Source organism: Peromyscus maniculatus, chromosome 14, assembly GCF_049852395.1.
Source record: "Peromyscus maniculatus bairdii isolate BWxNUB_F1_BW_parent chromosome 14, HU_Pman_BW_mat_3.1, whole genome shotgun sequence".
In the NCBI taxonomy this organism is placed as follows: domain Eukaryota; kingdom Metazoa; phylum Chordata; class Mammalia; order Rodentia; family Cricetidae; genus Peromyscus; species Peromyscus maniculatus.
In genome coordinates, this window is record NC_134865.1 from 43393944 (window position 1) to 43406950 (window position 13007).

General features: G+C 47.2%; 2 long non-coding RNA genes across 2 annotated transcripts; both read left to right on the forward strand.

Annotated features, from left to right (window-relative positions):
• The first annotated feature begins 520 nt into the window (after window positions 1–520).
• LOC143268541 (uncharacterized) lies at window positions 521–8879 on the forward strand. Its single transcript, XR_013044601.1, has 3 exons — window positions 521–884; window positions 6105–7932; window positions 8768–8879. It is a non-coding gene; the product is annotated as an uncharacterized LOC143268541 (long non-coding RNA).
• Window positions 8880–9186: 307 nt separating this feature from the next.
• Window positions 9187–12515, forward strand: LOC143268445 (uncharacterized). Its single transcript, XR_013044365.1, has 3 exons — window positions 9187–9510; window positions 11794–11835; window positions 12116–12515. It is a non-coding gene; the product is annotated as an uncharacterized LOC143268445 (long non-coding RNA).
• Window positions 12516–13007: the final 492 nt, after the last annotated feature.

Sequence of the window (13007 nt, forward strand, 5' to 3'; positions counted from 1 at the left end):
ACACCAGAGTGTCACCCTTGGGTGACCAATGATGTTGATGTGGGAAGGAGTGCAGCCGGCATGGCTGGGCCCAGGAGCTGGCTTCAAACGAAGCAGAGACAGAGGGCATGCACATGACTCCATACTGAGGTCATCGTTTATGAGTTCAGCAAGGGAATGCAAAACACACGTCATAGGGACAGATAATCGAGAACTTGCCAGAGGATGGGATGTTTGAGCGGGACCTGGAGGGATGAGTAGGCATTGTTTGGGGAAGGAATAGGAGTCAGGAAGGAGGGTGTGTGTGAAGGCCTGGGGCGGCAGATCATGAGGAGACGTGACAGGGATTGGTTTTGATGACTGCTTTTACAGTGAATGACAAGACTTTAGGACCCTGGGGACAGACCTAATTTGCATCCGAAGCTACGGTCTGGACACTAGGGAATGGGTCAGAGAAGGAGAAAGCACCGGGCAATCGTGAGTCCAGGACGAGATGGAAGGTTCTAGTTAAAAATGGTTTCTATTCATTTTTTTTTTTTTTTTGAGAATTTGATCCAATATATTTTGAGCCTATTCTTAACCCTGCCCCCAACTCCAAGATGAAAGGTTCTTAACGTCTGTCAAGGAGAGGGAGGAAGTGGATAGAGGCAGTGTCTGGAGACTGGTGGGGTCCAGGGGTGAGGTAACAAAGGGGTCACGGAAGTCAGACTTCAGCTGGAGAGCATGTTCTGTGGGGGCTCCGGGGACACAGACAGCGGCGGGGTGAGAGATGGACCTGAAGGCCTTGCTGTGGCTTTGGCCATACTTCAGTGGAGGTGCCCAGCAGAGTCCTCTCTCTATCGGAGGCACACCGCTGGATGACAACCTAACGCCTTGTTCTGAAGTTTGCTCTTTTAGGTGGTAGTGTAAGTGGAATAGGTTTGCAGATTTCATTTGTAGATTATTCACCATGAGTGGATGTTTGCCTGTTGATATTATATTTTGAAATTTTGCTGGACTTGTTCATTAGTTCTAATTGTGGTGTGTGTGTGTGTGTGTGTGTGTGTGTGTGTGTGTGTGTGTTAAGTTTTTTGAGATGGTCTTTTCTGTGTAGCCCAGGCTATCTTCAAACTTACAATTTTCTGGCCTTAGCCTCTAAAATGATGGAATCACAACCATATACCACCATGCCCAGATTTTTTTTTTTTTTATCATCATTGCCTCTCCGGGTAAATCTGACAACAAGTTTAATCATTATCTACTTTTGTATCTTCAGAGCCATGAAAATACATCACTTCCTAGATACACAATAAAAAGTACACAAAAGTTATGTTTGATAGATTCAGTGCCCAATAAAGGTGTAGAGCAGATAACAAGAGAGTAGATGAGGTGAGTGACTTCTTAGAGCCCTTGGTGTAAGGCATGTGAATTCACAGAATACTCTTGTCTTCCTATCTTAGTTTCAATCTACTGAACCCCTGATTCAATTATTTTCCTCCTCCTTATTTGATTTTTATTTATTTGTTATATATATATATAATGTATGTATATATACATATAAATACACACACATATATACATATGGACAAGGTCTCTCTAAATATCGCTGGCTGTCTTGGAACTCAATATGTAGAGCAGGCTGCCCTTGAACTCACAGAAGCCTTCCTGCCTTAGCCTCCTGGGTGCTGGGATTAAAGGTGGATGCCACCATGCCTGATTAATTAATTATTATATAGGATCCATGTGGTGGAGAGTCAGATTCCTGATATTCTTCCACCTCAGTCATCTACAAAGTGAGTCTTCAATGGACGTCATCCAGGCCAATATCACGGAAGTAAAAGCCATAATGTGCATGTAGGTAGGGTTGCCAACTATGTTAAAATACTCAGCTGTTAGAGAAAGGATAAAAAAAAATTGCTTCAACTTGCCAATTTTTGTTCAGCTGATTAAGCACTGTGTAAAATCTACCCCGAATCTGGGACATTTACTACTTAACCCTTACATTAATTAATAAATACAAAATCGATTGGGCAATATGGTTCTGTTTGCTTGCAGGCGGCTCACCTTGCCCTTCCATTCTGTTCAGTAGGGTCTCTAGAATTCTCTGGCTGCCAGTCGCTCTCTGAGAAGTGAGCCCACTAAATGCTTTGTCACATCTAACTAGCTGCTTTTTAGTTTAGTGCTTTTTACATCTATGGTCACACATGTCGACCAGCTGATCTCAAGTCCTTTCATCCTGGATTCTGACTTTAGGTCTTCAGGGGATAAGGAAAACAAAATAACATTGTTTCCCTTTTCCGAGGGCTTTTGTTCATTCCTTAGGAACTGTTTTGGTACATTCCCAGGGATATCAAGTTTCATCACTTAGAGGCAAGCATGATTTGTTTAATAAATGGAACGTCTCAGCTCTTCAGGTGGCCTTTGCAGGCTGTAAGCACTGGCCAACTAATTACTGAGTGGCCAGTAAGCCCTGCTGAGTCTTACATGTTGTCACAGGGGCAGGGATGGCCAAGGTCACCAGAGTAAAGTGCTTACCCATCATTGGGGCTTGTCTAATCAATAACCAAAGCAAACCGTTTACACACAATCAGGCGTGACTGGCAGACATTTATTGAGTACTTATGCTTGGACATCAGCTTCTGGGGGCAGAGAGTTACACAAGATGTGACTTTTACCTTTCTGGAGATGTGGACCTTGAGTGCAGACAGGTGATAGGAACAGCATCAGAATGGGTAGAACTCTGTATTATCTGGGCGCAAGCAGGAGTCTGTTCTTAAAACTGGGGGTTCAAACTGGAGGTTGGAATGCTTGGCTTCTTGAGTGCCCAGGTGGGGCAATCTGTGATGAACATGAGTGGGTAAAAACCTCAGAGGAAGAAGGGGAATTGGGATATTCCGGACAGTGACAAGATACGTTTGCTTGGAACCAAGGGTGCAGTTGGGGAAGTACAAGGGAGGAGGCTGAAGAAACAGGTGTATGTGGGGTGGGAGCAGAGTTCAGATGCATTTGAATTTCAGTCCACAGCACTATTGGGTACTATTTTTGTTTTATGTTTAGTCCCCAGATTCAGCGGTTGCAGCCTGTGCCCTAACAAGCCAGGTTTGACCAACTGCCCTCAATAAGACAACCACAGGAGCCAAATTAACAGTGAAAAGCAGAAAAAGGAGATGTGTTTAATGCAGCTATGTTGGGAAGAGGGACAAGAGAGCCAGGCTCCCCCGCCCCCAACCCCTGCCGCTCAAATCTGTGTTCTGGGTCCTGATGGGGTGGGGCATTAAACAGAAATCAAGAGATTCGCATGACTAAACAGACACCAAGGTGTGGTTACCTGCCAATCATTGTCTCGGTCCCAAGTCTCTCCTGCAGGATTGTCTGATCCTGTGAATTTCTCGCTCAGACAATTTCCCCTCCTGATGCCCTGGTTTATCCATTTCCCCTTCCAGCAGGAGAGTCCCGGGGAGTAAATACTCATTCTTTGGGACCATTCTTCCAACACTGGCAGTCAGTGAAGGGAGCACAAATGTCTCTTTAGAGAAGAGATTCATTCCGCCAGACAGGTCGGTTACAATTCGGTGTTTTGTTTTTGAGACAGAGTCTCCTGTAGCCCAGGCTGATTTAACAGTTGCTATATAAGTAAGGATCTCTCTCTCTCTCTCTCTCTCTCTCTCTCTCTCTCTCTCTCTCTCTCTCTCTCTCTCACACACACACACACACACACACACACACACACACACACACACACACGAATCGAGTGTGTGCCTGTGTGGTGGTTTGAATGAGAATGGCCCCCTAGTCCCATATATTTGAATGTTTGATCCCTAGGTGATGAAACTGTTGTGGGAAGGATTAGGAGGTGTGGCTTTGTTGGAGGAGGTGTGTCACTGGAGGGTAGAGGGCTTTGAGATTTCAAAAGCCTATTCCAGGGACCCTCGCTCTTTCTCTGCCTCCAACTGGCAGATATGTGAATCTCAGATTCTGTTCCAGCATCGTGCCTGCCTGCCTGCCCGCTGCCATGCTCCCTGCAATGATGGTCACGGTCTCGGACTAACCATGTGAAGCTGTATGCAAGCCTTCAGTTAAATGCTTTCTTTTATAAGATGCCTGGGTTGTAGTCTTCTCAGCAACAGATGAGTAACTAAGTAACCTGTGTGGGCACACGTGGAGGTCAGACAAGGGAGTCAGGAGTCTTCCTTTATTGCTCTCTGCCTATCTCCCTGAACTTGGAGCCCTCCATTTTAGTTAGACTGTCTATCCAGCCAGTTCCTGGGACCCATCTGCCTCCAGCTCTGCCCCTCCCAGTGCGGGAGTTCCAGGCATGTGCAGCCATGTCCGGACTTTTACATGTATATAGGAGATGTGAACTCAGGTCCACCTGCTTGCATTAGCAAACACTGTTACCTACTGAGCCATCTCTCAGCCCCAAGGGGTGACTTGGACTTCCTCATCCCCTGGTTCCCACCTCCCAGGGCTGGGAGTTTCTGGTGAAGATGATGGAATTTACGAAGCTAATTCTTATCTGGAATGCAAATAGATTAATGTTTCTTTTCTATAACCAATTTAAAATTTTTAATTAATTTAGTGTGTGTGTGTGTGTGTGTGTGTGTGTGTGTGTGTGTGTGTGTGTGTGTGTATGTTTGTGGGTTTCTGTGGGGGTGTGGCTCATGTTTGCCCCTGTGTGCTTGTGGAGATGCAAGGACCACTTTCTGGAACTGGTTTTCCTCTACCTTGGGGATTCTTGGGATCCAACTCAGTTTGGCAGGGTTGGTGACAAGCGCCTTTGCACAGAGCCATCTCATTGGCCACGTTCATGTTTCGTAGGAAAAGTAGAGTAGCTGTGAGACTAGATGGGAAAACATTTAAGATATGTTTGACTACTGTGTGTATGCATGTATGCATGTATGTATACATGAAAGTAAAGAAACATATTGAATGCCTCTTGCTGTGATGAAGAAAAAGCCAGGCAACTAGGCATTTACCACTGTGGAAAGAAACTTTTTTGCTGAGAAAGAATTTTTTTTTCTTCTGATTTATTACTTGGGAAAGTGAAGAACGGTTGGGTCTGGTCTGCAGTAGACCTGAATATCCACAGATAGTCTCTTTTCTGCAGGCAGTTTTGGGGAGAGGTAAAGGGGAACGGTCCTTGACCACCGAGCCCCAAGGGCACAGGCAGCTCAGGGACAGCGTGCTGTGTGCATCTCTGTGCAGGCAGCTCAGGGACAGCGTGCTGTGTGCATCTCTGTGCAGGCAGCTCAGGGACAGCGTGCTGTGTGCATCTCTGTGCAGGCAGCTCAGGGACAGCGTGCTGTGTGCATCTCTGTGCAGGCAGCTCAGGGACAGCGTGCTGTGTGCATCTCTGCACAGGCAGCTCAGGGACAGTGTGCTGTGTGCATCTCTGTACAGGTGCTGGCGAAGTGTTGTGGGTTAGCCTTCTTCCAGGAAGCACGGGAAGCCACTGAGGAAAGAAGGGGACGGAACAGCACTCCTGTCAGAAAGAAGATGAGGGGAGAGAAAAGGGAAGCACTCTGGGAAACAGGAGGGAGATCACTGAAAATCCTCCCCTTAGGGGAGCTGAGGAGTGAGAAGGGTCTTCACCTGGGATGTCTGACTGAACTTTCAGCGCTGAGCATCGAACCCAGAACTTTGCATATGGCAGGCAGGCAGGCACTTTACTCCTGAGCTCTAGCATGAGGCTTGACTTTCTTTTTTGACGTTCTGATCATGTCAGTGTAATTGCACAGAAGAAAATTCACTTTGAGTTTTGCCTGTTTCTGGACTAGCAGTATATGATACAATTCCGTGGTGGTGAGCCATGGCTTCCTCGTAGCCATGTGGTAAAAGAAACCATGTCACTCAGCCGTGATGCTGGGCAGGTAGGGTGTATTGATGGCGCTTTTGACTCACCATTTAAAAAAATTTTTTTTTAAATATTTATTCTCTCTCCCTCCCTTTCTCTCTGCCAACCCCCCTCCCCCCGTGCGTGTGTTTGTGTGTGTGTGTGTGTATGTGTGTGTGTATATGTGTGTGTGTGTGCGTTTGCTCATATGTACAAGTGCCTTCAACTATGGCTTATGTATGGAAATCAGAAGGTGGTTTACTGTATTCAGTTCTGTTTTTTTCCTTTTTCTTTCCTTTTCTTTTTTTCCCAGTTTCTGTTTTTTCACCATTTGGGTCCTGCAAATTGCAATCCAGTGGTTCGACTCGGCAGCAAGCACCTTTATCCATGGAACCCTCTCACCGGCTCCCAACTTACAGCATTTTTATAATGACTTCATCAGGATGTACCCTCATCCTAAATCAAGAGCATCCATACAACACGACAAGACCACCGTGTTGCACGTTAGAAGGGCAGATTTTTGCCTTAGTTAGCCTTAGTTAAAGGTATTTATGGTAAAAATTCAAGGGAATAAAGAAAAACAGGAAGTGATTCTTGGTATGATTAATCCTTGATGTTTGTTTATTCAACAAAATTCAACAGCTTTTTTTTCCTTTTTAAACTAAGGGGTAGGATGCTTGGACTGAAGGGTGTATTTGCCAAAACCAGGAAAGAGCAAGGTGTTACCAGGGTACTCCAAGTGTTTGGTAATTAGTTGTCTACAGAAGTGTGGTTTCTGCTGGAAGAGTTGAAATTCGTATTTGCTTCTCTGTTCATTTTGGACACTACTGTTGGATTTCCTGCAGAAATGCTTCTTCCACTTATTAACTCCCATAAGAAATCATCCCGAAAGCCAGGGGCTTAAGATTTAACCCTTCTTTTATTATTTCTCCGAGTTCTGGGAATTGTCTTTGTTCTTCCTGAAGATTCTCACTCAGGGTCTGTCACACGGTTGTCTCCAGAGGGTGCCTGGGATTGGAGACGCGGCGAGAGCCCCTCACCTGTGGTGGTCGATGGACTGTGCCAGGGACAGTCCGCTGGGACTGCCCGTGGCTTCTTCATGCAGTCGGCTGACCTCACATGGCACTACTGGGTTCTAAGGACAAGCATCGTGGGGACCGGAAGCAGAAATTACGTTTCCTAAAAGTTGGGCCTGTAAACCGATACTTTTATTGGCCAAGCAGTGTTGTGGGCTGAGCCATTTGCCCTCAGAATTCATCTGACCCTTGACACTCGTTACCTCAGAGCACGAGTGTACTTGGGGATGGAGACATTAAGAGGCCATCTAATTAAAATGAGGTTGTGAGGGTGGGCTGTAATCTAGAAGGATCATTGTGGAGAAAAACACGAGGCAGGAGCACATAGTGGAAGGGTCTCCACTGAAGAACACAGCAAGGAGGACATTTGTATATCAAAGCTACTGGCCCCAGGATCAATCAGACCTGTCGACACCTTAGTGGTGGGTTTCCAGCCTCCAGAAATAGAATATATTAAAGACACAAAAATAACCTTCTGATGCTGAAGTTTCCCAGCCTGTGGCATTTTATTACAGCAACACAAGCAGACTAAGAAACCACTGGAGGGGTTTGGATCCTAGGGGCCACGCCGTGCCCATTCACCCTCTCCTCCATCCATTGCCCAAGTAGCAATGTTGTGCAGATGCCAGCAGCCAGAGGAAGGGAGTCCCACTCAGCCATCTTTTCAGTAGTTAGATGAACGGGCCAACAATGATCAGAACTCTGGGAGAAACAGACAAGCACAGAAAGACAAGATGTACAACTGCCAGTGTCTGGTGATCATATACTGGTAGCAGTGTTTGGATGACGTGTGTGTGTGTGTGTGTGTGTGTGTGTGTGTGTGTGTGTGTTTTATGTGTGTGTGGTGTGTGTGTGTGTGTGTGTGTGTGTGTGTGTGTGTGTGTGTAAGTGTGGAGGAGTGTGATTCCGCAGAGGGAAAGGCCAATGAACCAAGCTGGAGAGAAATGAGATCCTGTGGAGGAGGAGAATTTATTAACAGCACCCCAATGGTTTCCTTTATAGTCAGGAACAAAAGAAATGGAGGATGTAATAGAAGACACAAAGCCTCATCTAACTCCAGAGCAGGTACTAGCTCTCAGCTCCAGGAGGGAGGGGTTAGCACCCCCTGCGGCCCTGATGAGTTCCAAGTTTATCTCACACTGACCACGAACAGCAACAGCCAATTTCTTGTCCTATACCTTGTCCTGCGGGTGTGAAAGGGCCCCTTGGGTCAGTCTATCCTTTACGGACTCAGTGGGCTGAGGCTCTGTTTGGGTGAGATGACAGGGAACGGCCATTCCGTGCTTTTGGCAGCTCCTTGCCAAGGATGATCATGCGCTTGGAAGGCTCTTGCAGAGAGTCCCATGCTCTTGTGTCCCCCAGTAAGCGGTGGGGCAGAGACACACAGTTGCAGCAGAAACAGAGACAGTTTGTCCAGCAAAGGTACACGTCCAAGGGAGGGAAGTGGCTAGCAGCTCACACCATCTGGTCCAGTGTACGAAGAGTTGGGGTTTTCACATCGCACAGGCGTCGGAAGACGTAAAATTCAAGAGCCTTCTGAGAATGAAGCATTTATTTATTTTTATTTTGGGTATATGGGTGTTTGGCCTGCGTCACATGCATGCAGTGCCGTGGAGGTCAGAGGTGGTGTTTGGGTCCCTGGAGTGACAGGTTGTAAGCAGCCACGTGGGTCCTGGAACTCAAACCGAGGTTCTCTGGAAGAGCAGCAGTGATCTTGATGTGTGAGCCACCCCTCCAGCTCCTGAAGCAGCACATACTTCTTCAGAAAGGGGCAGGCATGGGAAAAAAGTGCAAAAATGCCTGGTGCACTGGTTTGGTGCATGACAGTATATATATATATATATATATATATATATATATATATATATATATATATATATATATATATATATTTTTAAAGTTCTGTCTTCTCCTACAGGCTGGAACTTGCACTCCTTCCGGACCCCCCATCCCTTTGGCCTAGGACACAAAGCCTCATCTAACTCTGGAGCAGGTACTAGCTCTCAGCTCCAGGAGGGAGGGGTTAGCACCCCCTGCGGCCCTGATGAGTTCTAAGTGTATCTCACACTGAAAACGAACAGCAACAGCCCATTTCTGGTCCTATCTTTCTGGCTCATTCATTTACAAAGAGCTTGCTTTCTCCAGGATGGTGTATATGTCACATGTTCTCTTATGTACAGCTTCATACATTGCATGTCTCTTTAGGATCTCAAACCCTCACTCCGGGGGTGGGGTGGGGTGGAGGTACATTTGAGTGTCGTAATGAGTCATGGGTCACTTCGAACCACTCTGGAATGCCTCTGAGCCTGCTGTTTCCAGCCTTCCTCTTTCCAATGGCTGTCATTTTGGTGTGCTGCTCTCATCAGGCTTTGTGAAAGGCCTTCTTGTCCCCCCTGACTATTTTTCTGTCTGAAGGTTCCTGAGCACATGGCTCCTTTTCACCTTGGGAGAAACTCAGGGTCCAGTGGGACCCAGCTTCGACCCCGTTAGACCCGGCTGACGTCAGAGACAGAGGACTCCCGCCATTATTCCTGAGGTCACCAAGTCCACTCCCAGCACCTCTGACCTCCCCATCCTCCAGGTGACCTGACTGACATTGTCAGGGCTGCCTGGGAATCAAGTACTCTTGAGACAAGCTGATGGGTAAGCTACATGTGTGAGACAGACATTTGACCAGGGAAAACAGGTTAATTTGGAATTTGTGATCGTTCCCCACAACAGACCTGTTCGCATCTACTTCACAAATGCTGGGAAATAACAAAAAGAAGAAAAGAAACTCTCAGATTTCCAGAGGGTGTTTACCTCTTCAAGGGAGGGATGGCATTTGCATATAAGCAGAGCCCTTATGGGCTGAGGCTGGCGTGGTTCAGGCCCAGCCTGCTCTGCATCTCAGTTCATTGTAAGCCATTTCCCCTGACTGAAGCAGCGTTCCTTCAGCTGCCTTATCCTTTGGCGCTGCCTGAGATTGAAATGAAGAAAACCAAATTTCCTCCTTCACAGACGCTGGTTCAGGCTTTGTCAATTTAAGTAGGTCTTTCCTCTCAAATACTGGAATACATTTTACAGAGCAGACAACTGGGTGAGAAGAATTGACACAATGTTAGGTGCTGATAAATACCTTTCAACCTTTCCTCATTACCACCCCCACCTCTCTTAATTCTATTTACTGCTGCTAGGGAGTCCTAGATGACTCCAGGAACAAGTCCCTAGCCAGGCGGAGTGGTCTTCTCCCTACATCAGCTCCCTGGCAAGTTATAATGTGGTAATTGAAGAGGGACTTTTTTCCCTCAAGGCAACATGAAATGTAGGCTGGGATACAGCTCATATGGTTGAGGGCTTCCCTAGCATTCAAGAATCCCTCCAGGTTTGGTTCCCAGGCCTGTGTAAGCCACGCTTGGTCTTACACACCTGAAGTCCCACGCTCAGGAGGTATAGGCCAGAGGCAAGATGAAAAGTTAACTTCATTCTTGGCTACTGTGTGTTCAAGGTCAGCCTGGGACTCATAAGATCTTGTCTAGAGGGAGGGAAAGAGAGAGGGGTGGGGATGGGGAGGGAGGGATGGAGGGAGGGAGGGAGGGAGGGAGTGGAGAGGTAGAGAGGTGATGTATTTTGGCAGAAAGAAGAAGTTCGACATTTTCACTTCAGAACTGTAAAAAGCTCCCCCTCATGCCATGCAGGTCACAACGTCACTGCTGTTTTCCTCTCCTGACCTTGGGACTGGGACCTGCCATCAGTTTTATTTTAAGGTTTAAGCACAAACACACGACAGCCTGGATCACTTGCTGCTTCTGGCACATACAGCCTGCAAATTCTTTTCTAGCAATTTCCCCATCTTTTCGTATCCATTTAAACACTTCAGTTCCGTCTGCGCCGTCTGAAAAGGACCCTGACGCAATTACCTACAATGATGCCTCTCTGCCGAGGCCTGTAATTCCCTCTTGATTAAGATGGAGACATTGATTTGGCTGGGATTACATGCAAATAAAGCGTGGCGTGGGGGCAGGTGTAGTCTCTCGGAGTGCCAGCGTCTGTGATTTCGGTTCGGTGGTCGGCTTTCTCCACCCACCTGACTTGACTACAGCATTTCTATAGATTAAGAACAGTCGACTTGTGAGCCGGCTTTTTGGAGCCTAGTGCCTATGGTGGGACACTTTGCACAGCCTTGGTGCAGGGAAGAGGGGCCTGGACCTGCCTCAACTGAATGTACCAGGCTCAGCTGACTCCCCACGGGAGACCTTGCCTTGGAGGAGGTGGGAATAGAGGGTGGGTGGGGGGGTGGGAAACTGGGGGGGTGGGAGGAGGGAGGAGAGGGGAATCTGTGGTTGGTATGTAAATGAATAGAAAATCTCTTAATAATAATAATAATAATAATAATAATAATAATAATAATAATAATAATAAAAGAACACTCTACTAGGCTCAGACAGAAACTATCACCACCAAAAGTTCTCATCTGGAGTGTTTCTTAGGGTCACACCTATCAACGCCAGTCATCTCTGTTTTATTTAAAAAGGCAGTTGAAGAAGAATGGGCTTTTCTCTTGGGCTGCCTCTCAAAGGTAGAGGAGGGAACTGAGAAAGTCATTTAAGACAATGGAGTGATTCGGTCATCACAGGAGAGGCTGTACTGCATTTCCCAGTCCTGTGCTGAAGAAGCTCTGGCTTTGATTAGTAGAGCCTGCCTCAGGGCATATGGGATAGGAGAGCGAAGAAGATTCCTGGAATTAGGCTTCTGTATAAATGCACTCGCGCGTAGGTGTGATCACACGCATGTGTGCACACACACACACACACACACACACACACACACACACACACCCCTATCCATACCTGTACACCCCACACATCTACACACTAAGATTCTGATCTTGCTGTTTTGGTCTCGTTGAGCGCACGTGTTAACTCCCCATTTTTCTCATTTCTATAGTCAGTTACAGAGAGAAGATTTCACGTAGGAGAGAGTGGTAAGGTAGGTCCCTGGTGTGTCTGTGTGACTCGTTTCCAGAAAAGGTGAACCGACGGGGACACACCCATCCCGGATGTGGGTGGCACCCTCTCATGGGTTGGGACCCCACATGGAATAAGTGGGAAAACTGGCAACGGTGGCGGTGTGCCAGGATCCCCTTCCCTTTCTTCCTGGCCCATGGTGATATGAACTTGTCCTTGTGCGGCTCCTGCTGTGACAGACAGCGCTCTCTGGAGTAATGGAATCAACAGGACGTTCTCTTTCCTTACGCCGTCTGTGTCAGGTAATTTGATCACCGCCATGAAAAATAACTAACACATACACGCATCAAGTGCAAGGTGATCCGGCTGCCAGTGATGGATTCACAACACGTCCCCACGGTTGGGCAATGTGGACCTAGGCACTTCCGCCTAGCCAGTTCTGGGTCAAAATAGCCATTTCCGTGTTAAAACGTCTCACGTGACTAGGACCCCGTGGCTGTGTGGTTGCGTAAAGCGCGCAGCGCAACCATGTGATCTACGTGCATGTGTGGAGTAGCCTGTGTACGCATGCGCGACCCAGCCTTTATAAGCCGGTGCCATAGTCCTGGCTCCTCTCCTTATGCACGTGTCTTTCCAACAGGTCCGTCACGTCTGTCTGTCTGTCTCTCTCTCTCTTATCTTAATAAAACTCTTGTTAGTGGATTCTGTCGTGTTTTGTGACGTTTCCTCGCAGGGTAAGAGCGCCGCCAAATAACTAACCCTCTGGCTAACGGCCCTTTCTCTGTGCTCTCCACCAGGCGCTGTCCCAGCAGTGAAAATGGCCTTTATCTGACACTGGTGTTCTCGAATGTTCGCTTTCTCAGGCATTTTTGATCACTCTGTTCTTGCTTCACCCATTCCCACCCTGGAATTCCCACTGTATCGAAGGCTATTGGGGTCCAGCCTCTAATAGTCTTTTCCCAGGGTTTCCAGAAGAGATGCTACCTGTGGCAAGAAATAATCTGAGGGAATGAATCTAAGTACACCGAGCTCTTTAGTCCATTCACTTTATTCTTATAACACAAAATTCTGTCTACACAGCTTCAATTCTGTTCTCATACTTGGCTCCTCTCTGTCCCTTCCCCTCCTGTCCTCTCACGGTTCTGAGTTCTTTCCATCTTGTCCTCATCTCCATCTTCGTTCCTCTCCTTCCTC